This window comes from Homarus americanus, unplaced genomic scaffold, assembly GCF_018991925.1.
Source record: "Homarus americanus isolate GMGI-L3 unplaced genomic scaffold, GMGI_Hamer_2.0 scaffold46973, whole genome shotgun sequence".
NCBI lineage: Eukaryota > Metazoa > Arthropoda > Malacostraca > Decapoda > Nephropidae > Homarus > Homarus americanus.
The window spans coordinates 644123-671975 of NW_024735516.1; the positions used below are offsets into that span (position 1 = coordinate 644123).

Sequence of the window (27853 nt, forward strand, 5' to 3'; positions counted from 1 at the left end):
TTGTTGGTGCGTTTTGTGAGATGTGGCAACCCTGTGAAAGGCTTATCTAGCATCCTTAACCTGGCTACTATTGCGAGATTTCTTATAGGGCCATTCTGGGAGTTTTAGTACGATGTAAACAAACACAGAGGTGCCACATCTTACAAAAAGCACCATCCACTGTACCAGGTACAAGTGCAGGCAACTAATGAAATTTATGTGTGTCTGTGTGAGTGTGTGTGTATCAGCATTTACACTACATACCCCCACACACCTTCACTAACCATCGTCTAAAAACTTAAAAACTCTCTACGTCTTGTTCACTAAAACGTCCGACACAACAACACACAAACACTACGAAGTTTATAACATTCTTGGCGAGTGATTCTTCAAGTTGCATGTTTTTCACTCCCAAATTATATCCCCTGATTTTGTGCTCCAGGATATAAGAACATAAGAACATAAGAATGGAGGAAACTGCAGCGGACCTATAATCGCCCATACTGTGCAGTCCCATCTACAGTACACCCAACCCCTATCGCTCATATATCCATCCAACCTATGTTTGAATCTATCCAACGTATTCGAGTTAATGATGATATTTGGTAACTTGTTCCACTCATCCACTACTCTATTTCCAAACCAATGTTTACTTATTTCGGGCCTAAATCTAAATTTGTCTAATTTAAAACCATTGTTACGAGTTCGCTCCTGGTTGGATAGTTTGAGTACCTTTGTAATGTCCCCTTTGTTTAGCCCTGACTCTTATATATTTCTACCATATCGCCCTCACTCTACGTCTCTCGAGGGAGTGCAAATTAAGATGCTTTAACCTGTCTCTGTACTCAAGGTTCCTAATGCCCGGATTAGTCTTGTCATTCTCCTCTGAATTCTTTCCAAGGATTCTATATCCATTCTGTAATACGGTGACCAGAATTGAACTGCAATCCAAGTGAGGTCTAAGAAGCGCAAGATATATTTTAAGATGACCTAGCTAGTCATGTAACTAACACTCCTTTGTATGAACCAGTACTTTATTAGCCTTGTTTCGAGCAAATGCACATTGTTTACTTGGCTTAAGATTCCTACTTATCATTACTCAAATCTTTCACATTCGGATTTCTCAATAACATCGTTGTTCATCTGGTTTCTGTTTACATCTCCTATACTGAGTACTTTACATTGTCCACATTGAATTTCATCTGCCATTTTTCAGACCACTCGAAAAATTGTTTAGATCTTCCTGTAGTTTTGCGGAGTCCTCGTCAGATTTAATTACACCCTATTTTAGTGTCATCAGCAAATTTACTTATGTTGCTGTCTATGCCGATATCTATGTCGTTTATGTATATAATAAATAATAATGGTCAGTACTGAGCCTTGGGGAACTCCACCAGTGACGTTGCTCCAGTCGGATTTAGTGCCGTTAATGCTCATCACGCTGTTTCCTGTACTGTAACCACGCCCTAATCCATTTTAGAATATCTCCTTTAATGCCATGACCCTTCACTTTTCCTTATTAGCCTTCTGGGGTACTCTGTCGAAGGCTTTGCTAAAGTCGAGATATACCACACTGGCACCCTCGTCCACCGATTCGAAAACTTATGAAAAGAATGTTAATAGATTAGTTAGACATGAACGCCCGCTTGTGAAGACATGTTAGGAATCATTGACCAACTTGTGCTTCTCCAGGATATACATACATACACAAACATTATATATATATATATATATATATATATATATATATATATATATATATATATATATATATATATATATATATATATATATATAAAAATCACTAGTCGTGAATATATATATATATATATATATATATATATATATATATATATATATATATATATATATATATATATATATATATATATACAACCAAACATATATACATACATACAATCAAACATACATACATACATACATACATACAGCCAAACATCCACACATACATACACAAATACATACATACAGTATATAAACCTTGAAACTATCATGATTGAGAGAATATCATGACCAGAGGAGGAGTGATATATCCCCTACCTACCAGTACCACTTGTGACTGAGCCATCATGCCGAGGTATTCCTGAAGTTTAGGTAGATGTTGCTGATGTTTAGGTAGATGTCACTGGTGTTTAGGTAGATGGCACTGATGTTTAGGTAGATGGCACTGATGTTTAGGTAGATGGCACTGATGTTTAGGTAGATGACAATGATGTTTAGGTATATGGCACAGGTAAACATCGTCTTCAATTTATATATACGAGGTTAGGGTAGGTTAATCTAGGTTAAAAATTGGTTAAATTAGGTAGGTTCGAACGAGCTAGATTAGGTTAGGTTAATCTAAGGTAAATTGGTTAAGTTGGTCATGATAGGATGATATAAGTTAGGCTAAGTTAAACTACACTAAGTTAGGATAAGTTAGGTTAAGTTAAGTTAGGCTATGTTATAAAAGGATACACACACACACACACACACACACACACACACACACTTGTATATACACTGTGATAGTTTAATTCTACAGCTGTGTATATAAGAGTTAAAATACTGTTGAGAAAAATTTGTCTATACGTCCATGCAAAGGCACACTATCACCACTAACCTCATCATCACCACCACCGTCACTACTATCACCATCACACTAAAAAACCACCATCACCACCACACTACAAAAACTACCCATCACACCATCACCACTCACATCACACCACCACTATCACCACACGTCGTTGAAATTCCCGTAACTAGCTAACCTTCCTCTACTATATATTATCGATAACTCTAAATAAACTTAATGCTCATGATGTAAGCGAGTGTGTTTGTACAGGTGGTGTTACTCATCCACTCTACACACACACACACACGGGAGAAGGATGACTATCAGACTGGAGAGAGAGAGAGAGAGAGAGAGAGTGGTGAGGAGGGGAACATGGGAAAGAAGAAGCAACAGGGGAGGGTGGGACAACAGGGGAGGGGACAAGGGGAGGGTGGAGGAACAGGGGAGGGGTGGGAGGCAACAGGGGGGGAATGGTGGGAGGCAACAGGGGAATGTGGGAGGCAACAGGGGGAGGGTGGAGGGCAACAGGGGGAGGGTGGGAAGCAACAGGGGAGTGGTGGGAGGCAACAGGGGAGGGGGGGGAAGCAACAGGGGAGGGGTGGGAAGCAACAGGGGAGTGGTGGGAAGCAAACAGGGGGAGTGGTGGGAAGCAACATGGGGAGAGGGTGGGAAGCAACAGGGGAGGGGTGGGAGGCAACAGGGGAGGGGGGAAGCAACAGGGGGAGGTGGGAAGCAACAGAGGGAGGGTGGGAAGCAACAGGGGAGGGTGGGAAGCAACAGGGGAGGGTGGGCAACAGAGGGAGGGTGGGAAGCAACAGGGGAGGGTGGGAAGCAACAGAGGGAGGGTGGGAAGCAACAGAGGAGGGTGGGAAGCAACAGAGGGAGGGTGGGGCAACAGGGAGGGGTGGGAAGCAACAGAGGGGAGGGTGGGAAGGGAGGCAACAGGGGAGGGTGGGGCAACAGGGGAGGGTGGGAAGCAAAGAGGGAGGTGGGAAGCAACAGAGGAGGGTGGGAAGCAACATGGGGAGGGTGGGAAGCAACATGGGAGGGGTGGGAAGCAACAGAGGGAGTGGTGGGAAGCAACAGGGGAGGGTGGGAAGCAACAGGGGAGGGTGGGAAGCAACAGGGGAGGGTGGGAAGCAACAGGGGAGGGTGGGAAGCAACAGGGGAGGGTGGGGAAGCAACAGGGAGTGGTGGGAGGCAAGGGGAGTGGTGGGAGGCAACAGGGGGAAGGCGAGAGGCAACAGGGGAGGGTGGGAAGCAACAGGGGAGGGTGGGGAAGCAACAGGGGAAGGCGAGAGGCAACAGGAGGGGCTGAGACAGGGCTAAGCTAGCAGATATATAAGACGTCACGGCTCATGTCCAGACACGCCCCATGCCCACCACTACCTTGCACTGTTACCACGCCCACCGCTACCTTACACTGTTACCACGCCCACTGCTACCTTACACTGTTACCACGCCCACTACTACCTTACACTGTTACCACGCCCACCATTACTGTACACTGTTACCACGCCCACCACGACCTGACACTGTTACCACGCCCACCACGACCTTACAGTGTTACCACACCCACCACGACTCCATAGGTAACCACGCCCACCATTACCTTACATTGTGTGGTGTAGTGGTAGTGACTAGTGTGATGTAGTGTAGTGATGTTATAGTGGTGGTGGGTGCAGTAGGTGTAGTATAGTGTAGCGTCACGGTGTTATGGCAGGGGTTGGAGGGGGGGTTGGAGGGGGTGGCCTTGAGGGAGGCAGGACAGACAGTCACCATGACCAATTGTTTCATCTTGACATAAAACTCGCATCCTGAACACCACTCTCCACCCTCACTCACCCACGACAGCTATCTTATGTCAAACCAGTGTAACCTAACCTAATCAAGCCTGTGTAACCTAATCTAACCTAACCTAACTTAAATTTACCTAACCAAGCCGAAACAAACCTAACCTGACCTGACCCGACCCAACCTCACCACCACTCTCCACCCTCGACAGCTATGTTATGCCAAGCCAGTGTAACCTAACCTAACCTAACTTAAATTAACCCAACATAAAATAACCTAACCAAGCCTAAACAAACCTGACCTGAACTAACCTAAGCAAACCTGACCTAACCTAAATCAAACCAAGCCTAACCTAACCTCACCAAACTTAACCTAACCAAACCTAACCTCACCAAACCAACCTCACTTCAGTACCGTACATTCATAACAAAGTCTTCTGCAACACCTGGGCACGAGAGATGTGAGAAAGAGCAGAATGGGGTTTGTCATCTCGGAATGGTTTCATATTGTTCGTTCATTTTTCACATTACATAGTGCTTATAGGGTGGCCATTTCCAAATTTCCAAAAAGGAGGACATTTTTTTAATTTTTACGACACTTATTTTTAACCTAATTTAAATATGTTTAATGATGAGTTGAAATATAGAAAGTTGTATAAAATATAGAAAATATACTTAGAAGATTTGATTTAATGTAATGAAGGCTATTTTGTGTTTTCTAAAATTTCATTTTTTTTAAACGCACTGTATATGTTACATTCATGATACATGCATTCATATAGTATAAATAAAGAACTGAAAGAAATGAATATTACTTTTACTCCTGCTGGAACAAAATACTGTATATCAACCAAATTAACTTACTTCACAAACTAAAGGAAGTAGCCTGCTTACCAATGCGGCCTTCAGTTCCCACTGTTTTAGTATACGTAAGGTAATTTATATAATTATATTTAGACAGGCCCAAAAGAGAAGGACAAATTAACGTCCTGCTTGAGGTGGCGCAAGACGAAGAGTGCTCAGAAGCAGGACGTCTGGCCAGCCTAGGTTATAGCGTCCGAGAAGTTTTGGCTGAGGGTACAGTACCTCGTAGCTTTAAAACAACACAAGTCAACATAGGGGTGGCAGAGGTGTACATACATTATCATGTCTGTAAACACCTCCTTTATAGAGTGTGTGTGTGTGTGTGTGTGACAATGTTACCAAAAGAGGAGCATGTGGTGGTGGTGGTGGTAGCGACAGTGTTACCAAGAATAGCATGTGGTGGTGGTGGTAGCGACAGTGTTACCAAGAGAAACACGTGGTGGTGGTGGTGGTAGCGACAGTGTTACCAAGAATAGCACGTAGGGTGGAAGCGACAACAAGAGAGTGGTGGTGTGGTGGTGGTGGTGGTAGCGACAGTGTTACCAAGAATAGCATGTGGTGGTGGTGGTAGGACAGTGTTACCAAGAGAAACACGTGGTGGTGGTGGTGGTGTAGCGACAGTGTTACCAAGAGAAACACGTGGTGGTGGTGGGTAGCGACAGTGTTACCAAGAATAGCATGTGGTGGTGGTGGTAGCGACAGTGTTACCAAGAGAAACACGTGGTGGTGGTGGTAGCGACAGTGTTACCAAGAGAAACACGTGGTGGTGGTGGTGGTAGCGACAGTGTTACAAAGAGAAACACGTGGTGGTGGTGGTGGTAGCGACAGTGTTACCAAGAGGAACACGTGGTGGTGGTGTAGCGACAGTGTTACCAAGAATAGCACGTGGTGGTGGTAGCGACAGTGTTACCAAGAGAAACACGTGGTGGTGGGTGGTATGACAGTGTTACCAAGAATAGCATGTGGTGGTGGTAGCGACAGTGTTACCAAGAACAGCATGTGGTGGTGGTGGTAGCGACAGTGTTCCAAGAGAAACACGTGGTGGTGGTGGTGGTAGCGACAGTGTTACCAAGAATAGCATGTGGTGGTGGTGGTGGTAGCGACAGTGTTACCAAGAGAAACACGTGGTGGTGGTAGCGACAGTGTTACCAAGAATAGCATGTGGTGGTGGTGGTGGTACGACAATGTTACCAAAAGAGGAGCACGTGGTGGTGGTAGCGACAGTGTTACCAAGAATAGCATGTGGTGGTGGTGGTAGCGACAGTGTTACCAAGAATAGCATGTGGTGGTGGAGGTAGCGACAGTGTTACCAAGAGAAACACGTGGTGGTGGTAGCGACAGTGTTACCAAGAGAAACACGTGGTGGTGGTGGTAGCGACAGTGTTACCAAGAGAAACACGTGGTGGTGGTGGTGGTAACGACAGTGTTACCAAGAATAGCACGTGGTGGTGGTGGTGGTGGTAACGACAGTGTTACCAAGAGAAACACGTGGTGGTGGTGGTAACAGTGTTACCAATAGGAGCAGGTGGTGTTAGTGACAGTGTTACCATAACGAGGAAGAGAAGATAGCGTTGAGGAAGAGACGAGAATTGAGCAAGTCAGCAGAAAGCACACAGGATCAATATAAACCTTGGCAACACTACAACAATGGCGGTCATTCCTGTAGCTAACGTGTCTTGGCGTCATTATCTCCTGCACCTCCTCACGATCTACCCAGCCCCCCCCCCCCGCTATAATAAGTTGTAATCACTACTGAAATCCACCATCATTACCTCCACCACTATTAGCACCACCATCACCAATACCATTACCACTACTATTATTATTACTACTAACCACCACCACCACCACCAATATCATTACCACCATTACCACCATTACCACCATTACCACCACCATTAATACCACTACCATCACCACCTCTACTACCACCATCATCATCATTACCACAACAACTACACCGTCAATCATCGCATTATCCAGGTGAACTATGCATGTCTAGTGTCATTATACATAAATATTCACATACCTGGGGTCATACAGTTGCTCTAATATACAATATGTTAAAGCCAGCATGTATATGTAACACAAACATGACCTAGTGTTTGGATGGACCTGGCCACCATATACACCTGGCCACCATACACACCTGGCTACCATACACACCTGGCCACCATATACACCTGGCCACCATATACACCTGGCCACCATACATACCTGATCACCATATATACCTGGCCACCATACACACCTGACCACCTGTCGCTCACCTTCCCACATCTGTAATATTTCCCCCACCACATCTGTAATATTTCCACCACTACATCTGTAATATTTTCCTACTACACCTGTAATATCCCCCCACCACACATGTAATATCTCCCCACCACACCTGTAATATCCCCTCACAAGATGAATAAAATTTCCCCACTACACCTGTAATATTCCCCTACCTCATCTATAAAATTCCCCCACCACATCTATTAAATTCCCCTAGCACGTTTATAAAATTCCCTAACTTCTATTCTTACTACAAAATAACAGTCAATTACCACTAATGTTTTCATCAATCACTTTAACACCCTTGGCTACGATGACCATCAAGTCATCAGTGGGGTTAAGTCATCGTACTAAAGGGATTAAATCATAGTATTCACAACACAAAAAAATATCTCAGCCTTGACCGTCACACACACACACACACACACACACACACACACACACACAGAGACGAATGATATATTAAATAGTGACCCGGTGACCTTTAAAGCTAGGTCACACAAACCTTATCAGTAACTCCTTCAGTCACTCCCGAGGAAGCTGCATTAAACTTTCAAGCGACGTAATCAAGTGGGTGTGTGTGCAAGGGGAAGCGTAAAAAGCTTTCACAGAGCCCAACAGGGAACCATGAGTAGTTCATGCTTGCCTAGTGGACTCACGCATTTATGAGCGTAAGTGCCTGAAGGGCCATGGGTTTCATCGGCATGTTACAGGATGAGTGCGTGGAGGAGAATTCAGGATGAGGTACTGTATGTGTGAAGGTCAAGGCTGAGGCTTCTATATACAGCTGTCTAGAAACCTTCACACGAGGGTTCCATAACATGTACAGTCCCCATCACTAGCGCGTTTACAGGGGCTCGTAATATAAACATTCCATAAGTCATTATCGTTGAAGGATTTGTTTTAATATTGTTTTAATTTGATTCCATATTATGTTAACTATTGCTAGTTTTCTTCTGTCGAATGTAAACAAACACAGGTCTGCCACACTGTACAAAACCTAACGAGCCGCTGTAAACGCACTGGTGAAAGGGACTGTACACTAACACCAATTGCGGAGGTAGTGTGTGTGTGTGTGTTATGAGGGTTAGTAATGGTGTTTTGACGCAGTAGCCTTGACAACCTCCATTGTGGTGTCCAGCCTCCATATATACCTGGCCACCATACACACCTGACCCCCATACAAACCCGACCACCTTACACACCTGGCCGATATATCAAACACCTGACATTAATATACTGTATATCTATATACACTACCGAATCGCGGGAAATGTATTAAAATAATAATAAAAATAATAATCATAAATGCAGAAATATATTGAAGCAACAACCACAAGAGCAGAAAGCTTCAAGTAAAACCTACAACAACAACACAACAACAAACACAACAAGAGAATATACAAGAAAATATCAACAGCAGACTGCCGAGAAAATTAAATGGCAGCATAAACAATAAAAGCGCGGGAAATTTACGAGCCTGAGAAAAAAAATAAAATAAAAGCGCGGGAACTTCAAAAAGAGGATGATAAAAAAAAAACAGGTGAAGCGGGACGGGAACAGGTATAAAGCTGGTTGTCACTACCTGGCAACCAAGACATCTAGAATAAACAACCGATTTATTTCTTCGATTTACAACGCGTCAATACAACACCCAACTGTCGACGGTAAACACATATCAATAACTAAACAGAACGCGTCGTTACTCAAACGCCCATTACACTACAAGTATATAAAAAGCAGTTCTGATTACTTGCCACAAAACGGTGATACAGTAGAGATGTTTTTGTAGCCAGGTAAATATATTGAAAGGTTGAACTTATACGTATTGATTACACAACCTGGAAATGACGTGAGTACACAACCTGGAAATGACGTACCAATAACGAGGCAATGACGAAGCACAGGTTATATTGACCCAGAAACACGAGCAGAAATCACCTTCACCTCGACGCAATAACAGTGAGAGAACCTGGTGATTCTTGTATAGTGATAAATAACACACCAAGAGATAACAAGTAATGGTCATGTTATCAGGGGGTAGGTTCTGTCTATAACAAGTAGTGGTCATGTTATCAGGGGGTAGGTTCTGTCTATAACAAGTAGTGGTCATGTTATCAGGGGGTAGGTTCTGTCTATAACAAGTAGTGGTCATATTATCAGGGGGTAGGTTCTGTCTATAACAAGTAGTGGTCATGTTATCAGGGGGTAGGTTCTGTCTATAACAAGTAGTGGTCATGTTATCAGGGGGTAGGTTCTGTCTATAACAAGTAGTGGTCATGTTATCAGGGGGTAGGTTCTGTCTATAACAAGTAATGGTCATGTTATTAGGTTCTGTCAAGTAGTGGTCATGGGTCTGTCTATATGGTCATGTTATCAAGTAATAATGTCTCAGGGTATGTCTATCAGTTATCAGGGGTAGGTTCTGTCTATAACAAGTAATGGTCATGTTATCAGGGGGTAGGTTCTGTCTATAACAAGTAGTGGTCATGTTATCAGGGGGTAGGTTCTGTCTATAACAAGTAGTGGTCATGTTATCAGGGGGTAGGTTCTGTCTATAACAAGTAGTGGTCATGTTATCAGGGGGTAGGTTCTGTCTATAACAAGTAGTGGTCATGTTATCAGGGGGTAGGTTCTGTCTATAACAAGTAGTGGTCATGTTATCAGGGGGTAGGTTCTGTCTATAACAAGTAGTGGTCATGTTATCAGGGGGTAGGTTCTGTCTATAACAAGTAGTGGTCATGTTATCAGGGGGTAGGTTCTGTCTATAACAAGTAGTGGTCATGTTATCAGGGGGTAGGTTCTGTCTATAACAAGTAGTGGTCATGTTATCAGGGGGTAAGTTCTGTCTATAACAAGTAGTGGTCATGTTATCAGGGGGTAGGTTCTGTCTATAACAAGTAGTGGTCATGTTATCAGGGTTAAGTTCTGTCTGTAACAAGTAGCGGTAGTAATGTGTTATGTAACATGAACCGAATTAGGGAACCGGGACCCCAAATTTAACACACCTGGCCTGGCCTGACGTAACCTAACCTAACTTAACCTAACCTAACCTGCCATACCCAACACTAAACTACTATGCTGTTTGGGTAAGGTAACGTGAAATTAGGTTAGGTGAGGTAAGGTTGGGTGAGGTTCGGTGAGGTAAGGTTGGGTGAGGTTCGGTGAGGTAAGGTTGGGTGAGGTTCGGTGAGGTAAGGTTGGGTGAGGTTCAGTGAGGTAAGGTTGGGTGAGGTTAGGTGAGGTAAAGTTACATTAGGTTAGGTTAGGTTTAGTTCATCCAGTGTATTTATAACCATCCAGTTAACCTCAAATACACCTTTACTATCCGACTCACCGATAGTATTGACCCGTGATATATATATATATATATATATATATATATATATATATATATATATATATATATATATATATATATATATATATATATATATATATATATATATATATATATATATATATATATATTGACCTAATTCACATTGCCTTTGCTAAATATACCACCATACAGTATATACGTCCTCCCGATATATTGGTACAACACAACTATAACTATACCGATATAAAAATCTTGGTTAGGTTAGGTTAGGTTAGGTTAGGTTAGATGATGAGTAAGGAAAAAGAGAGTGTGTGACCGTAGACTTAAACATATAAAAAATTACACAAATATATATGATATTTTTTCCTTCAACAATGTGGCCATGTTGACAATAAACTATGGAGCACACACACACACACACACACACACACGGTATAAACATATGCAGTATAACGTCTTCCTGGACACTAGCTAAACACCCTATATACTAGACACTGTATTGCCGCATAAAAATAACAATAATAACAACAACAGTAATAATAGTTAGATCATAGAGATACAAACAGTCAGCATGGCACTACCTCATAATAAGTAAGTAAACAAACAATTTAGACAAGGTAAACAAAACGTCATATACCTGTACACTCATTACTTCCCTCCCTCCCTCCCTCCCTCACCAGGTGTTGTATTACTGTACCTAGGACTGTCTGCCACTACCCCTACTACTATTACTACTACTATCACCACTATAACCATTCCTGCCGGTACCACCATCACTATACCACCGATACCACAACCACCATCACTACCACCACCATACACAATCAACCAACACCACCATAACCACCACTACCAACTGTCACCAGCCATCACCTCCCTTATCGCAACACATGAAATATTTCTTCACACCCCATTGCATGCACAGTCAATGAGACCTCGCACGCACACGCACGCACGCGCACGCACGCACACGCACACGCGCACGGCCATCTCTCCCTCATAACTAAATCATAGTAAATACCATGAAGAAACAAAAAACACAAACAGATAAACTTCTAAAATAATTAATCAACACAATTAATTCTTCTTAACTCATAACAAAACGAATTATAATTTTATATCAATATTAATCATTCAAAAACCTCAAATAATGATAAAAAAAAGAGAATACGTAAAGTAATTAGTAAATGAATTAAACACAATGATATTAAAACGAAGATGAAGTAGTACTCTTATTTTTTTTCTGGCCAGGTGGATATTATTACCTGGGATAATACTGACACTACTAACAAAGGATCAATATTTCAAAGTTAAGTCAACATGTTGTAATTCACGATGTGTGTGTGTGTGTGTGTGTCTGTGTGTGTGTGTGTCTGTGTGTGTGTGTGTGTGTGTGTGTTATTTGTTCACTCACCGTTACTCATCACCACAGGCAGTGCCGGATTTAGACCTGTGGAGGCCCATGGGCAGCCTCTTTGTGGAGGCCCCCCTCATTTTGACTACCCAAGAGGGTGGGGTGGAGAGTGAAGCGAGCCTAAACATCTGGGAGTTCCGGGGGGCGCTGTAAGCCCCCCGGGAAAATTTTGAAATTTGAACACTTCTTTGGAGAAATTTGAAGCCATATGCAGTTATATTGAGGAAATTAGAACATTCCACAATATATGTTTGTGGAATTCTAAATATAATATTAGCAACACAAACAATAGCATTCATTAAAAATATACGGTTCATAGGAAAACCAGGTATTCATGAATTTCAAGGAGTAGCTAGCCTAATTTCTATCACGCTTCTTGCTGAACATAGTTTTACGTGATGGAATAGATAAACATGAATTTTAAAGATGAAAACAAAAGTAATCCAAATGAATAAACAAATAAATAAAATATTGTAATATGTGGAGGCCCCCAGATTGTGGAGGCCCCTGGGCAGCTGCCCACTTTGCCCACTCCTGAATCCGGCCCTGACCACAAGATCAACGTTCTCACACACACACACACACACACTCATCACATTCACGACACAACCAAGCGAGGAGGAGGTGATGTGAGGAGAATTTACAGGCCTCATGACTCAGCCCTCTCAAGTCCCTCTTCCCTAACACCACTCTCAAGTCCCTCTTCCCTAACACCACTCAAGAATAAGTCCCTCTTTCCTAACACCACTCAAGAATAAGTCCCTCTTCCCTAACACCACTCAAGAATAAGTCCCTCTTCCCTAACACCACTCTCAAGTCCCTCTTCCCTAACACCACTCAAGAATAAGTCCCTCTTCCCTAACACCACTCAAGAATAAGTCCCTCTTTCCTAACACCACTCAAGAATAAGTCCCTCTTTCCTAACACCACTCTCAAGTCCCTCTTTCCTAACACCACTCAAGAATAAGTCCCTCTTTCCTAACACCACTCAAGAATAAGTCCCTCTTTCCTAACACCACTCAAGAATATAATTATCTCACCTGAAGATTAGCCCCCACCTGAATATTAACTACCCTAACGTGAACCTAACCTAACTTAACGCTAATCAAACATAATCCTGATCTAATTTAATCTAACCTAAGTGTTGGGGTAGTTAATCCGCAGGTGAAATGTGTGTGTGTGTGTGTGTCTCAAGTGTATGCCATACTAATGCCCCGAGGTAAAATATAACCCAAACACGAACCTAAAACCGGACCCGTATTTAGCCAACCAATTTCAAAATGAGGGTTTGGCTTCGTTGAGTCTGAAGTGGTTTAAGTTAGTTGGTTTAGGTTTGGTTAGGTTAGGAGCAGAATTTTTCGACCATCTCCAACAAAGTAATAAAGCAACACAAAACGACCATCTCCAACACAGTCATAAAGCAACACAAAACGACCATCTCCAACACAAAGCTTAAGGAACACCACACGACCATCTCCAACACAAAGCTTAAGGAACACCACACACACACACGCCTTCAATAATCACAGGTGTGTTAATAAAGTGTGAAAATAAGGTAAATGTGTGGGCAAACATTGGAGGCGAGGGTCAAGGGTCACAACCTGCAGAGTTTTATGCAAATTACTAAAGAAAGACCGGGGTGCTTATCGATCAGGGAAGATTAGATTACGATTCTGACCTTGTTAGGGTTTAGCATAGGTCAGAGGTAAAAGCGGTGGCGGGGGAGGAGGAGGGGAGAGTCTCTTACATTAAGGCACGCCCACACACACCCCTGCCACACACCACCTAACCTCCCCACACGCATGCACACCTACATAGTCCTCCCATGAATGCACACACACACACGCGCACACACACAACCACCTCCTAACTCACCACACAGATGGAGGTGGTGGTTATTATGCAGTTGATGATGATGATGATGATGATGATGATGATGATGGTGTCAGTTATCCTACATACAAACAATAAAAAACTAAACAAAAGAATATAATGTACTTCCTGGTATACTGTGGGTAATGAAGAGGGTTGTCAGTCATTAATTACACACTGGGACTCACGGTGAAGGCAACACGACACCTCCCCAGTGGATTATAGCAACATTAAGTCCCTCCACCGTATAACAAACACATAAGTTCTCAATCCTACATGACATTGATAAAACAACACAAGATACTCTTTAGGGAAGGAGACAGAAGGGGGGGGGGGGATTGCCAGTGAGTAAATATTGTGATGATATAAAGGACATCAATGTAGCGTGACGTCTAAATGGCTCCACTAACACACACAATATAACACGACTCACAAAGACACATGGGACTGACATTAGAGCAAGGTATGACGTCACACCACGACTATCTATGACGTCAGTCGAGGCAGATACATATTCAGGAGGAGGTAAAGCAAGCCGTGAGGTGCGCGCCTCATTACCCCACACCAGGTGACCTGCCTCACCACCACCACCATTACTCCTCACTCGCCATCACCACCACCACCACTCCTCCCTCACCACCACCACCACTCCTCCCTCACCACCACCACTCCTTCCTCCCCATCACCACCACCACTCCTCCCTCACCACCACCACAAACTTAGGCTATCGTGTTCCCTTAACCTACAGGAGAGAAGAAAGGAAGGAGGGAAGGAAGAGAGGAGGAAGGAGGAAGGAGGAAGGAGGAGAAAGGAAAGGAGGAGAGGAGAAGGAAGGAGGGAAGAAGAGGGAAGGAGAGGAGGTGGAAGGAAGGAGAGGAAGGAGAGGAGGGAGGATAGGAAGAAGAGGAGGGAAGGAGGGGAAGAGGAAACATTAAAACAGTAAATAAGGGAAAGTAGTAATGAGAGGTAGAGGTGGGAGGGAGGATCAATACACGGGCGGTAGGTACCCACCCCACTCACCCTCCATCCCACTCCACCCACCCCACTCACCACTTCCCACCCACACCTACCCATCTTACCACCCCCTACACCCATTTATTTCCATTATCTACCACCCCCGACAACCACGCACTCTCAACATTCACCCACCCACACCCATTATCCCCACCCACCTCCACCACCAATCCAGCCCCCCCCCACCCACTACCACCCCCACCATGTCACTCGCTGATGTACACGACACTGCCACACCACCTCTAGTAAAAAGTAGGACATTCATGTGCACACATATATACACACCACATGAATGCCCACACATATACTATATCATAATTATACGGTACAGTAAGGAAAAACTGACATACACACACACACACACACACACACACACACACACACACACACACACACACACACACACACACACACACACACACACACACACACACACACACACACACACCAATATGGTAAGCTAAAAATACATGTAATTTAATCAGCTCGGAATAAAACCTGAATTGTATGACAGAGGTTGAGTCGCCCTTTCAAATTAACTATTGATTCTGTAGCGGAGTTAACCTAAGACGATGGTGTGGGTGGTGATGCGAGGTGTGGGTGGTGATGCGAGGTGTGGGTGGTGATGCGAGGTGTGGGTGGTGACGCGAGGTGTGGGTGGTGACGCGAGGTGAGTAATGATTTGACACCACCACCAACTACCATCACCACCAACTACCATCACCACCACCTACCATCTAGCACAAGCTTCCCTGGACGACAAGACGCGACTTACACCCATTAATGTATAATATCAGTGGATCAATATAGGCACGGCAATGTGTGTGTGTGTGTGTGTGTGTGTGTGTGTGTGTGTCCAAACAATGAAAACCATGAGTATTATAACAAGCACACCGAGTTATTAATCTATAACCCCCACACGATAATTAATAGTCTCTACCTGTCGTGTACCTGAGTAACTTAAGACAATCAATCATCATTAAGACATTCACCCCAAAAATCATCCTATAACACTAAACACAAAACAGTATAAAGAGTTTTGAGGAGTGGCAGACAAAAACATTTCCTTGACAATAAAAATTCAAGTGACCGAAAAAAATTCCATGACAATAACCTGTAACATGGTCGCCCCAACCCGTATATATGAGTCAAGTCTCTAGTGGTTATCCTCGCAGGCCTAACTAATGTAAGTAATCAACCTGTTATTACCATAATTAGTGCTGTTCGTGGCAATACTAATTCTTTCTTCTACCATGAATGTACAAAGTAAACACGGCCCCCCTCCCTATCCTATCTTGTGAATCCAAAATGTGCGTGTTGACGAGGCTACAAAGAGTCAAGTTTTAGTACCACGACTTTGACTAAACTAAAGTACTTGAGTCTAAAGTAATGTATTGTGTTGTTCATAATAAAAAAGGTGGAGTAATACCTGCTACTTATTTTCATTAATATCAATCTTAATATTATAGCTCGTAGTTTCTCTTTATGACTTTTATTTATTAATTTTAACATTCATTCTCCTACAACACCTGTTCTGTAATTAATCTTAACGTTCTCTTCCAACACCTGCTGAAAAAGAGAGACAGGGGGAGAGAGAGGGGGAACGGAGGAGAGGGAGAGAGGGGGGAAAGGGAGAGAGGGGGAAGGGAAAGAGAGGGGGGAAGGGAGAGAGGGGGGGAAGGGAGAGAGAGGGGAAGGAGAGAGAAGGGTGTGTGTGTGTGGGGAGGGAAGGAGGAGGGTAAGGATCAATGTGTGTGTGTGTGTACAGGTGGCTCATACAGTAATTAGTAAGAGGCACAACACGCACTTGGCCCGTGTGTCACATTGGCTCTCGACAAGGAGGAGAGCCACATATATCCACACTGACTCTCCACGTCAATCACACCAAGTTAAAATGAACAGACTGGACACTATACGTTACTGAGGAAAACCATACGATGATAAGAAGACGCTATATAACATGGTGGGAACTGTGGCTAATAAAACGGTCTGAGCTATCCCACCCCCCCACCCCACCCCACCCCAAAAAAAAAAACATTAAATGAATCAATATATTTCGAAATTTAACATCGGCCGCTTTAATAATGTTTCCAATAATCAACTCAAATGATGACGACTTTTTGTAAGGGGGGGAGGAGGTGGTTGCTCGTGGGGGCCATCTGACGTCACTTAATTGGACATTGCATAGCGGTGGGTGACCTGTACTTGTTGCAATGGTCAAATGCAATTTTTATATTAAGTCTAAAGTGAATACAATGTAGAATAATAGCAAACATAATAGTAATAATTAATCTAGGAGGTTAAAAAGAAAATGACACAGACAAAGCTTTAACACACACACACACGAATAATAATTGTGAGAAACAGCAAAATAAAACTTGTCTATTTTTTCATTCACGTCTACAAACTCCTATTAAATTCCGCCCACTTTTCTCTACCACCACTATTGCTGATTTGGTGGTTGTGAGAGTTAATGGTGGTTGATGGTTGTTATTGGTTGATGATGATAATGGTTAATGGTGGATGATGGTGGTCTATGATGGTTTTTAATGGTGGATGATAAGTTGTTGGTTGATGTTGGTTGATAATTGTTATTGATGGATGGTGATGGACTTTTTATTATACTCGAGGAGTTAAATCATCGTACTCATGGGGTTAAATAATCGTACTTAAGGGGCTAAATTATCGTACTTAAGGGGCTAAATTATCGTACTCAAGGGGGTAAATCATCATACTCAAGGGGGTAAATCCTCGTACTAAAGGGGGCTAAATTATAGCACTCAAGGGGCTAAATCATTGTACTTATATCTTCGAAGTAACACAAATGAAATCAACAAACCTGAACAAACCCAACTTAGTATATCCTAACTTAACCCAACTTAAAATAACCTAACTTAACCCAACTTAATATATCCTAACTTAACCCAACTTAAAATAACCTAACTTAACCCAACTTAATATAACCTGACTTCACCCAATTTATTGTAACCTGATCTTACCCACTTTAATATAACCTAACCCAACTAACCATAACCTAACCCAAACCAACTTGATACTCCTAAACTTAACCGACCCAACTTAATATAACCCAACCATAGCACTTACCACAGTTAATCAAACCCAACCCAGCTTAACTTAACCGAAACTTAACCTAACTTAACGTAAACTAAACTTTACCTAAGCTAAACTGTAACCTATTTAACCTATAATTTATTCCTTAATGTGTTTTTGTACTGATATTTCGGAATAAATTTTGTTAAAGCATCATCATCGTTATACTGTCAGCATGTAAGAGTTGCTGTACTTGTCATGTATTTCAACTAAATGTGTACCCACTCCTTATCTATCAGAACAACTCGTCTTGGGTGTTAACAAGACCAGAACCACTGTGACTCAACACAGTGTTATACACCTATGATAAACAAGTTACGTCACCATCACAAGGTTGACCGCCTCATACAGTTGACTTAGACAACCCCCCCCCCCCACCCCCGGCAAATCCTAACCTTTCCTACAATGCCAGGCGTTAACATAAGATATTTTTTTTATTCTACAAGTAGGAAGAAATTGATTAAGGAGGTTGTATGGTTCTTCGTCCTTACTACAACCTCCTAAATGTTTACCAAAAAAATTAAAACGTTTGCAAAAGTTAGCTCTAAAATTAGAATGAAAATTAGTAGTCACTGATCATCACTTGCCCCGCAACACTCCACTTCATTTACCATCAATAACGGCAGGTTTAATATTTACCTCCAAAAAATGGGATGAAATTAAGTGAAGGAGATGTTAGAAACTGATGTACATACCTGTGAGGTGAGGGAGTCAAGGTGTACCACCACCAACAGGTACCCCAAGTTGGCCTTGTTAAATCACGCGCGCGGTAATATTGGGCTCAGGTAAACACGGAACACAACACACAGTTTCCACTCCAGCCTTTAATATATCAGTGTAACTGGTAACTTGGCTTTGGTATACTCTTGTACTACAGTTCGGGTAGTGGTAGAACTGTGAGGTATATAAAACAGGTAAAAGTTGAAGCAGACGACGGCAGAGGACGTAAACGAGTTACCCAGAGTGAGGGAGAGAGGGGGACTAGATGAACACACCACAGCCACGCTCTGCTCACCCCGACGGTACCAACACCACTGACTGACTGACCGAGCGAGTCAGTCAGTCCAGCCCCCCACACACACACGGCAGACGGGAACCAATCAACCAGGTACAGCACCACCACCACTACTACTAATACTATGACCTTCACACACGCAAGCAATTACTCACTCAACGCCTTGATCATTATAATCCACCCGCAATAGCAGTTGGTCTGTATTTCAAGCTCAAGATTCTGTGTAAGGGGCGAGGCTCATGACAGGTAGAGGGATTGGTGCCGGCATGAGGAGTGGCAACATTGCATCTGCGACCAGCACACCACCTCGTATTATCGGCGTTGACCCTAACTTGTTGTGTTGCTCCACTGACACAACCTGCCACACATTACTACCGCTCACGTGCCTCAAGACAACTTAGACCCGGTGACAGACGCGGCTTATCAATGATGCAGCAGCCACCAACACACTACAGCTTGGCTGGTGATGGTGAAGTCACCTTTAATACTCCTGTCACAACTACTGGCTTTCAACAGTATTGTCTATCGCCGAGGTGACAGGAGGAGGTCATGTCAATCACCATATAAAAACAAACTCAGAGCCTCCGAACGATAGTAACCAGGTAGTTAAGACTCTACCTGTACTGTTACTTTACTAAATTTTCTGAGTAAATTTAAGGCAACACAGGTAATGAGGTAGGCGGTGCCGAGGAGGGGGGTGGTGCCAATGACTCATCCCTTACCTGTGAACTCAGGTGGCGTGGGCGGGGAGGGGGGGGGGGGTCCTCCAATCCCATTAATGGAGGTCTTCCTTACACTTTATATTTAGCCATTTACCAGGCGCTGAAAGGTCAAAAGTAAAGGATGACCTCCCCTAGGAGACAAATCTTCACACACACACACTTCTTGTAACACCAATGGGTAATTAATACAGTAAGTAGTCAGACTTTCACACTTAAGAACGTCGTCTGAAAACGAACTTTAAAGGGCTTTCTTGGGCCTTTCTTGGTTAAATCAACTTACTGTTTATACACATCCATTGTCTATGAACATGTTGAACTCGTAAGACCTTGTACGACGATTTTACAGAAACAAATTTATATTAACCTACAAGAAAAATTTCCCTTCCACTGGTCACACGGGACTGGGTCATCCGTACACTATGATGTCACGGCTACAGGAGTACAAACAGTATATTCCAATGACTATACGAGTTTCACCCTGCCTGCCTGCCAACCTCCCTACCTACCTGCCTATCTGCTTACGTAAATTCCAACCTACTTACCTATGCGTGCCTGCCTGCCTACCTACCCACCTATGTCCCTGCTGCCTATAAAATGAGAAACTATGGTGATCAAATGTTGCAGTACAATGAATTTTGTGCTTCTCTTATTTATTATATAAATCATTCAACCTATTATGAACGCTCAAAATGATTGCCATTAATATGTTAGGCCGCCTGTAAGTGACCCACACTCGCATCAGCTCTTCCTCCGTCACTTTACTCACCACCATATGGGCAGCTTCCCTCAGTCCAGTGCGTCTATGCGATCACCCTGTGTTTCTTGGCAGAGACCCCCAACTGTTAGCTGTTGCAGGGCTAGAGTGCCCAACTGTTATCTGCTGCAGTGCCAATGTTTAATTGTTGCAGTGCCAGTGTCTAATTATTGCAGTGCCAGTGCCTAACGGTTAGCTATTGTAGTGTAAAAGTCCCTAACCGTTAATTGCTGCAGTACTTGACTTGTCACAAATGTTTAGTAGTTTCATGTCTGTTGTAACAAATGTTTAGTAGTTTCATCTCTGTTGTAACAAATGTTTAGTAGTTTCATCTCTGTTGTAACAAATGTTTAGTAGTTTCATCTCTGTTGTAACAAATGTTTAGTAGTTTCATCTCTGTTGTAACAAATGTTTAGTAGTTTCATGTCTGTTGTAACAAATGTTTAGTAGTTTCATCTCTGTTGTAACAAATGTTTAGTAGTTTCATATCTGTTGTAACAAATGTTTAGTAGTTTCATCTCTGTTGTAACAAATGTTTAGTAGTTTCATCTCTGTTGTAACAAATGTTTAGTAGTTTCATCTCTGTTGTAACAAATGTTTAGTAGTTTCATGTCTGTTGTAACAAATGTTTAGTAGTTTCATCTCTGTTGTAACAAATGTTTAGTAGTTTCATCTCTGTTGTAACAAATGTTTAGTAGTTTCATCTCTGTTGTAACAAATATTTCGTAGTTTCATCTCTGTTGTAACAAATGTTTAGTAGTTTCATCTCTGTTGTAACAAATGTTTAGTAGTTTCATCTCTGTTGTAACAAATGTTTAGTAGTTTCATGTCTGTTGTAACAAATGTTTAGTAGTTTCATCTCTGTTGTAACAAATGTTTAGTAGTTTCATCTCTGTTGTAACAAATGTTTAGTAGTTTCATCTCTGTTGTAACATATGTTTAGTAGTTTCATCTCTGTTGTTACAAATGTTTAGTAGTTTTATGTCTGTTGTAACAAATGTTTAGTAGTTTCATCTCTGTTGTAACAAATGTTTAGTAGTTTCATCTCTGTTGTAACAAATGTTTAGTAGTTTCATCTCTGTTGTAACAAATATTTCGTAGTTTCATCTCTGTTGTAACAAATGTTTAGTAGTTTCATCTCTGTTGTAACAAATGTTTAGTAGTTTCATCTCTGTTGTAACAAATGTTTAGTAGTTTCATGTCTGTTGTAACAAATGTTTAGTAGTTTCATCTCTGTTGTAACAAATGTTTAGTAGTTTCATCTGTTGTAACAAATGTTTAGTAGTTTCATCTCTGTTGTAACAAATGTTTAGTAGTTTCATCTCTGTTGTAACAAATGTTTAGTAGTTTCATCTCTGTTGTAACAAATGTTTAGTAGTTTCATCTCTGTTGTAACAAATGTTTAGTAGTTTCATCTCTGTTGTAACAAATGTTTAGTAGTTTCATGTCTGTTGTAACAAATGTTTAGTAGTTTCATCTCTGTTGTAACAAATGTTTAGTAGTTTCATCTCTGTTGTAACAAATGTTTCCAACCACACTAAGTCTTTCATAAAAGTATAACGGGAGATGAACTCAGGCAGCAACAACACCCGTTATATTAACAAGTACTGTAACTCAGAAGAAAATTAAAGCATGATTTGGAAATAAAGTCTAAAAGAGAAGGAAGGAAGTTGAACTTTATGGATCTTGTATTGGAACTATAATTTGATGAGCTTTAATTTTCAGTAAGGTTAGTTTAGTCAGGGTTCATGTCCATTAATAGCTATTTTATTATGAACCTTTGTCTCAATGTTCTTTATACAGTACTAGTGTACGGGGGACCGGTGGTAGAAGCGGTACCGTTCTTGCCTCGCAAGCGAGATGTCACGGGTTCGATTCCCGGGCCGGTGGAAGTTGTTTGGACTTACTTGCTAACCCCCATTAGTCCCTGTTCACCTAGCAGTAAAGTAGGTACCTGTTGTCGAAAGTTGCGAATTCGTATTCAGGGAAAGTTGTTGGAGCTTCCAATAACTTGACGACATAAACCACTGACTCTTCAGGCTTCTACGCCCTTAACTCGTGAGACATAAAGGCAAGCATGAACTTAGCATGATTCCCTGTTGGGCGCTGTAAACGCTTCTGCGCTTCACCTTACACAAGGATGTAGGGGGGTGCCCCCCCCCCCCAAAAAAAGTACTAGTGTACAGTATTTACAATGAAAAAATAAATGATGCACCTAAAATATATAATACAGAAAGGTATTCATAACATATAATACTATATATATAACATAATATTATATAGTATGTACAGTATATAACTGAACCCTCTAATTTGATAGATTTTGGCTCTACCTAAATTTTATCGGCAAATTCGGGCATTTTGTCAAGTTTGGTTTTTTCTACAACTCAAGTGGGTAGTTCAGGCAGTATAAAAAATCAAAATTAGTTTTAATTTTTTCTAAAAATCCTGAAGTACTGTACAGATTACTTTTTGCCTTTGATACTACCATACCTGTACAGTACAGTATCTTTTTTTTCCTTATCATAATGGTAGTTATATTCCAGGCAATGCATACACAGTATACCCAGTAAATAAAATAAAAATATAATCATCAGACATTTCTTCAAAAAAACATTTTAACAAATTTAAAGTTTTAGTTTCCTTCGATATAAATAAAGGGACTACCTATTAGTGTGTGTGTGTGTGTGTGTGTGTGTGTGTGTTACCTAAGTAATCCAGGTGCAGCTGTACTGTACAGTACTGTCTAAAAATGAACAAGACACTCCAGTTACAGTATGTAGTAATAGATTTATATTTAAAGATCTTACTATCTGGTGGGTTTGTAATGAAAATAGTCATTTTGAAATATTGTACTGTACTGTATATGTATCAATAATCTTTTAATAAAATGTACTTGGAGAAAATATTAGCAGATGTACCAATATTGGAAAATTGTAATTTAATTTTTAATTAAATATTCAATTTATAATTTTTATAATTCTGCAAGACAGCAACAGTCTTAGCATTTGAGGTAAGAGGTTACTTGAGAGACATCTCAAACACAGAAATGAATAATTTCACTTAAACTTTTGATAAAAGCAGTTTAAATATGTAAACTGATTTAACAAATGAAACTCAAATGGCTCATATTCAAATTCATAATACTGTAGTACTGTACACCTGTAACAATAAACAGTACAGGCATCCCCTGGGTTAAGGAAGGGATGTGTTCCTCAAAATGTTTCTGAAGGTGAATTTCCATAATGCGGGACCAATTTTTCCATTGACTCCCATTACAGCATATAATTGGGGATGCATTCCCAAGGAAATATTCTTGGCACACATATAAATGAAAATAAAAAAATTAAATAACATGTGCATACAGTATATTGATTAACGTATTTTACGGCGCATAAGATGCACGACCATATAAGACACATCCCCCATTTTAGCAGGGAGTATTTATGAGAGAAAAAAAAATTGTGTGTGTTTTCCTCCCGTAGCCATAGTTTCCTTAAAACAATATAGTATACAGTATCAGTAAATGTGAGGAATAAATAAAAATAAAACCAATAATTAAGTTAAAAAAAAAACTATTGACAAACCAGTCAATAAAAGCCAAATGAAAGTTTAAGAGCGTCACCATTTGGATATACATATAAGTGCAAGGATATAGCTACCATAGAGTATAAGTTCTTGAAGCGTGCTCCTGCTCCATCAGTCCACAGTGATACATGTGTAAAATAAATACATATCTGAAGAATTCAAAGAGCAAAAAATGGCACTATTAAACACCTGAACCTCAAGACTGGAGTGTGACATTGTATTTGATATTACTGCCAAAGCCTTTGTAGCAATTTCTCCATCCATAAGATAATGAACAACTGTAGTATAAATAGTCATAGATGCACAGGTGGTTGAGATCCACTTAGCTGCCATTACCTCATTCTGGTGTTTTATGGCATAATTCTCTACAAAGTCTGTCTGGAGGATTATACTGTACATCCTTTAGACAGGCCTTCCTTTTCCTCTCTAAATGTCTTTGATTACTACTTTAGATTGTTATATGTGTCTTTTTTATTTAAATGTTTCAGCATTGATCTCTTCACAGAGCACTGTTACATCCATTTTTCTACAGGTTAATGTACCCCCATTCCAGCACTTTACATTTACCTCCACATTTTCTTCTAAGCAATCTAAAATAAAATTACTGTAGCTACAAATGATTCACCACCATCTGCAACAGGAGCTGAACATGCCATCTCATCATGCCACCAAGAAACCACTCCTCACAAAGCATATGCAAGAATATTTGAGTGCTAGAGTGGCCAATAAAATCATTGGACCTGAACTAAACAGAGAGTGCATGGAATCAAATGAAGCAAACTGTCAGCATGGAACACATCATTAGAACCTCAGTTATACAAGGAAATTACAGTTAGATATTCCAGACATTGGAGATGGGTCATGATTATTTCCAAACACTTGCTGACTCCATGCCAAGTCAACTTCAACTGATGTTAAAAGTTCACTGCATGCCCATCTTCACTTAAAACCAAAGCAAAACTTAATAAAACGTTGAACAATAACATAAAATAAAATGTTAAAAATGCCTGTTATACTGTGTTTAATTATCTTAATTTTTGCAGACACTGTATTGAACTATCTATACACAGTATCTTTCCAGTACTTCACAATCATGCAAACTGATGGATATAAGTACAGTATACATTGCTGTTGTACCCTACAACCTTTTTATAAATCTTTTTTTTCAACTAACCTAATCTAACCAAACCAAACCAAACCTACTTATGTTAGGTTTGGTAAATTTACTAAAAAACTAACAAAACCTACGTTTGGTTAGATTAGTTAATAAAACTAACTTCCCATCTTAAAAAAAATTAAATTGTGGGGGTTTAACAGAAAAGTAGTGTACTAACCTCAGACAGTGGAGATACAGTACAGTAAATATATTTTATGTGTGCTTTTTGTTGTTAACCATAAATAAGCAAAAAGATACAGTAGAAGCAAACTTTTATTTATAAATCCAATTAATAAGCAACAGTTCTTCTCCAGTTTGGCTGCATTTTTATGCAATTTTAAGTTTTAATTTCACGTTCTTGCTTCTACTCACTGAAATAACTCTAAAATACTTATGGAATATTTTTGTTAGATATTTTCTTAAGTTTAATGCAATATCAAAAGAAAAGGACGACTTATCCCATTTAGGGATATTTTGGCCTGAACTAGAATTGTCCTCTAAATTACATATAGCTGCATGTACTGTATTATAGTTCTTCACAAACTTCCTAAAAAATTATTTTTGAATACAGGGTAAACTGTATATAAATACTGATATGATATACACGTGAGGTTAAACACAATGAAACCTTCTGAACAGCCCACCCTTATTTCACTGTCATCTACAGTAAATTTTCAATTGTCCAGAATCTTCAATCCCAGAAAATTTTTTTTGAGCATTCAAAGAAATTCCAGGAAAAATCTCTCCATTCTGGGTATCTGAATGAATTTCCGAGGATTGTATCATACACATTTCCAAAAAATTCTGATAAAATCTCTGTTCCAGGGATTCAAACAAATTTCCAAGAGAGTGTATCATGTTCCCTGAGCAACAATTGGCCACTACTATCATGTGATTGCATGGGACACCTATAATTGGCTGATGTATTTCACAGCCCATCTCCTCAAACTCTTACATCTTGACACTCTTAGTTTATTGTCTGTTGCCATTGCACAAGCTTGTTCGCTTTCTCATTGCTGTTTTCACATATGATCTGTGCTGTGTAATACTGTACATTACTGTACCAGCATATACTGTACAGTAATCAACCAAGAATACCGTTCAAGCAGTGTTAAGACATCAAACGTTACTACAGTTATGTATACTGTATTGTACAGTCAATCAAAAAACTATCTGTACTTGGGAGTCAATAAATTTCAGAATGAACACTGTGACTCACGTTGTCTCAGCAGGTTTGCCAAAATACTTCGTCCGTTGCATCATATTGTCTACCACAATTTTGTAAGGATAGTTTTTTGATCGACTGTACATTCAGTAAGTGTGAAAATTCCATATTTACAGAAGTACTTTACATAGTATAGTGGACAGCATTGGCTAGTGTGCAGAGGGTGTGTATATACAGGCATTCTCCAACTTAAGACAGGGATATGTTCCTGGACCCTGATTGTAAGTCGGAACAATGTTAATTCTATAGTTTAGGTTAGGTTAAAGCACAGCCTTGCCTATACAAAACAACAACAATATCCCATACATAACAAATACAGTTATGTAAATACTGTAAATAGTGATGTTAAACAATAGAGTATAGAATAATGAAAATAATGTAAAAAATGGAAATTTAATTACAAATTTCAGTGATGAAGGTATTGGAATCCTGTTCCTAAGTGCAGATGATCCTAAGTCAGATGAACAGAACAAGAGAACTGCCTGTATAGTACTGTAGTGTGTAAAGTGTGTATACAATCCCTCGTTCATGGAGGGAGAGGAGAGTGACAGCAACACCTGCTACAGGAGGTGGTACAGGGCAAAGGCAAGTCATTCTGTCTCATCATATCACCATTTGGCTTGCCTGCATCACAAGCTCAAGACTACAGCATCTGCTGGAGAGTACAGTACTACTAGTACTACTACTAATAATAATAATAATATTAGTTGGTCTTTTTTTTCTCAAAAGTACCAGTTCTTCTCAAGAATTTACAAACACTAGAAACACAACAAAGTCAAAGACTTGAGAATAAAAATAAATGCTGTACAGTACTACATAAAAAGATAACAAAAAGTGACATTCGATTTCTGCCAGGATCATAAGCTTTCAAAAAAATAAATAAATAAAAATATCTTAAAGGCCTCCGCAGAAGTCAGCTGCTCCATGGATGCAAACCACTGATTATATAATCTGGGTGATGTAGAGGAAAAGGATCTGACCACAAAAGAACAATCCCATACTGCTCTAGGTTCCTCCAGGCATGAAGTATCGTCACTACTACTTTACAAAATCATTTCAGAATGTGTAGTCAGTGGAATTAGTAAGTTGGCCAAATTCTCAAGCTAACCAAACATTGTCTCTAAAAAGTCATTGGTCAAAGTTTGAACTCTGTTTAATTGGAAGCC

At 40.7% G+C, this 27853-nt stretch overlaps 1 protein-coding gene across 2 annotated transcripts in view; it reads right to left on the minus strand.

The window, feature by feature from the left end:
- The window catches only part of LOC121871254 (phospholipid-transporting ATPase ID-like), a 179389-nt gene that overhangs the window by 150030 nt on the left and 1506 nt on the right, over positions 1 to 27853 (minus strand). Inside the window, exon 1 of one of the 2 annotated variants that reach the window (XM_042373465.1) lies at positions 18923 to 19254. The exons of the other annotated variant lie outside the window; for it this stretch is intronic. The gene's annotated coding sequence lies outside the window, so the exon portion shown is untranslated. Of the gene's footprint in view, positions 1 to 18922; positions 19255 to 27853 lie in introns of those variants that run through there. 2 annotated transcript variants of the gene reach the window in all.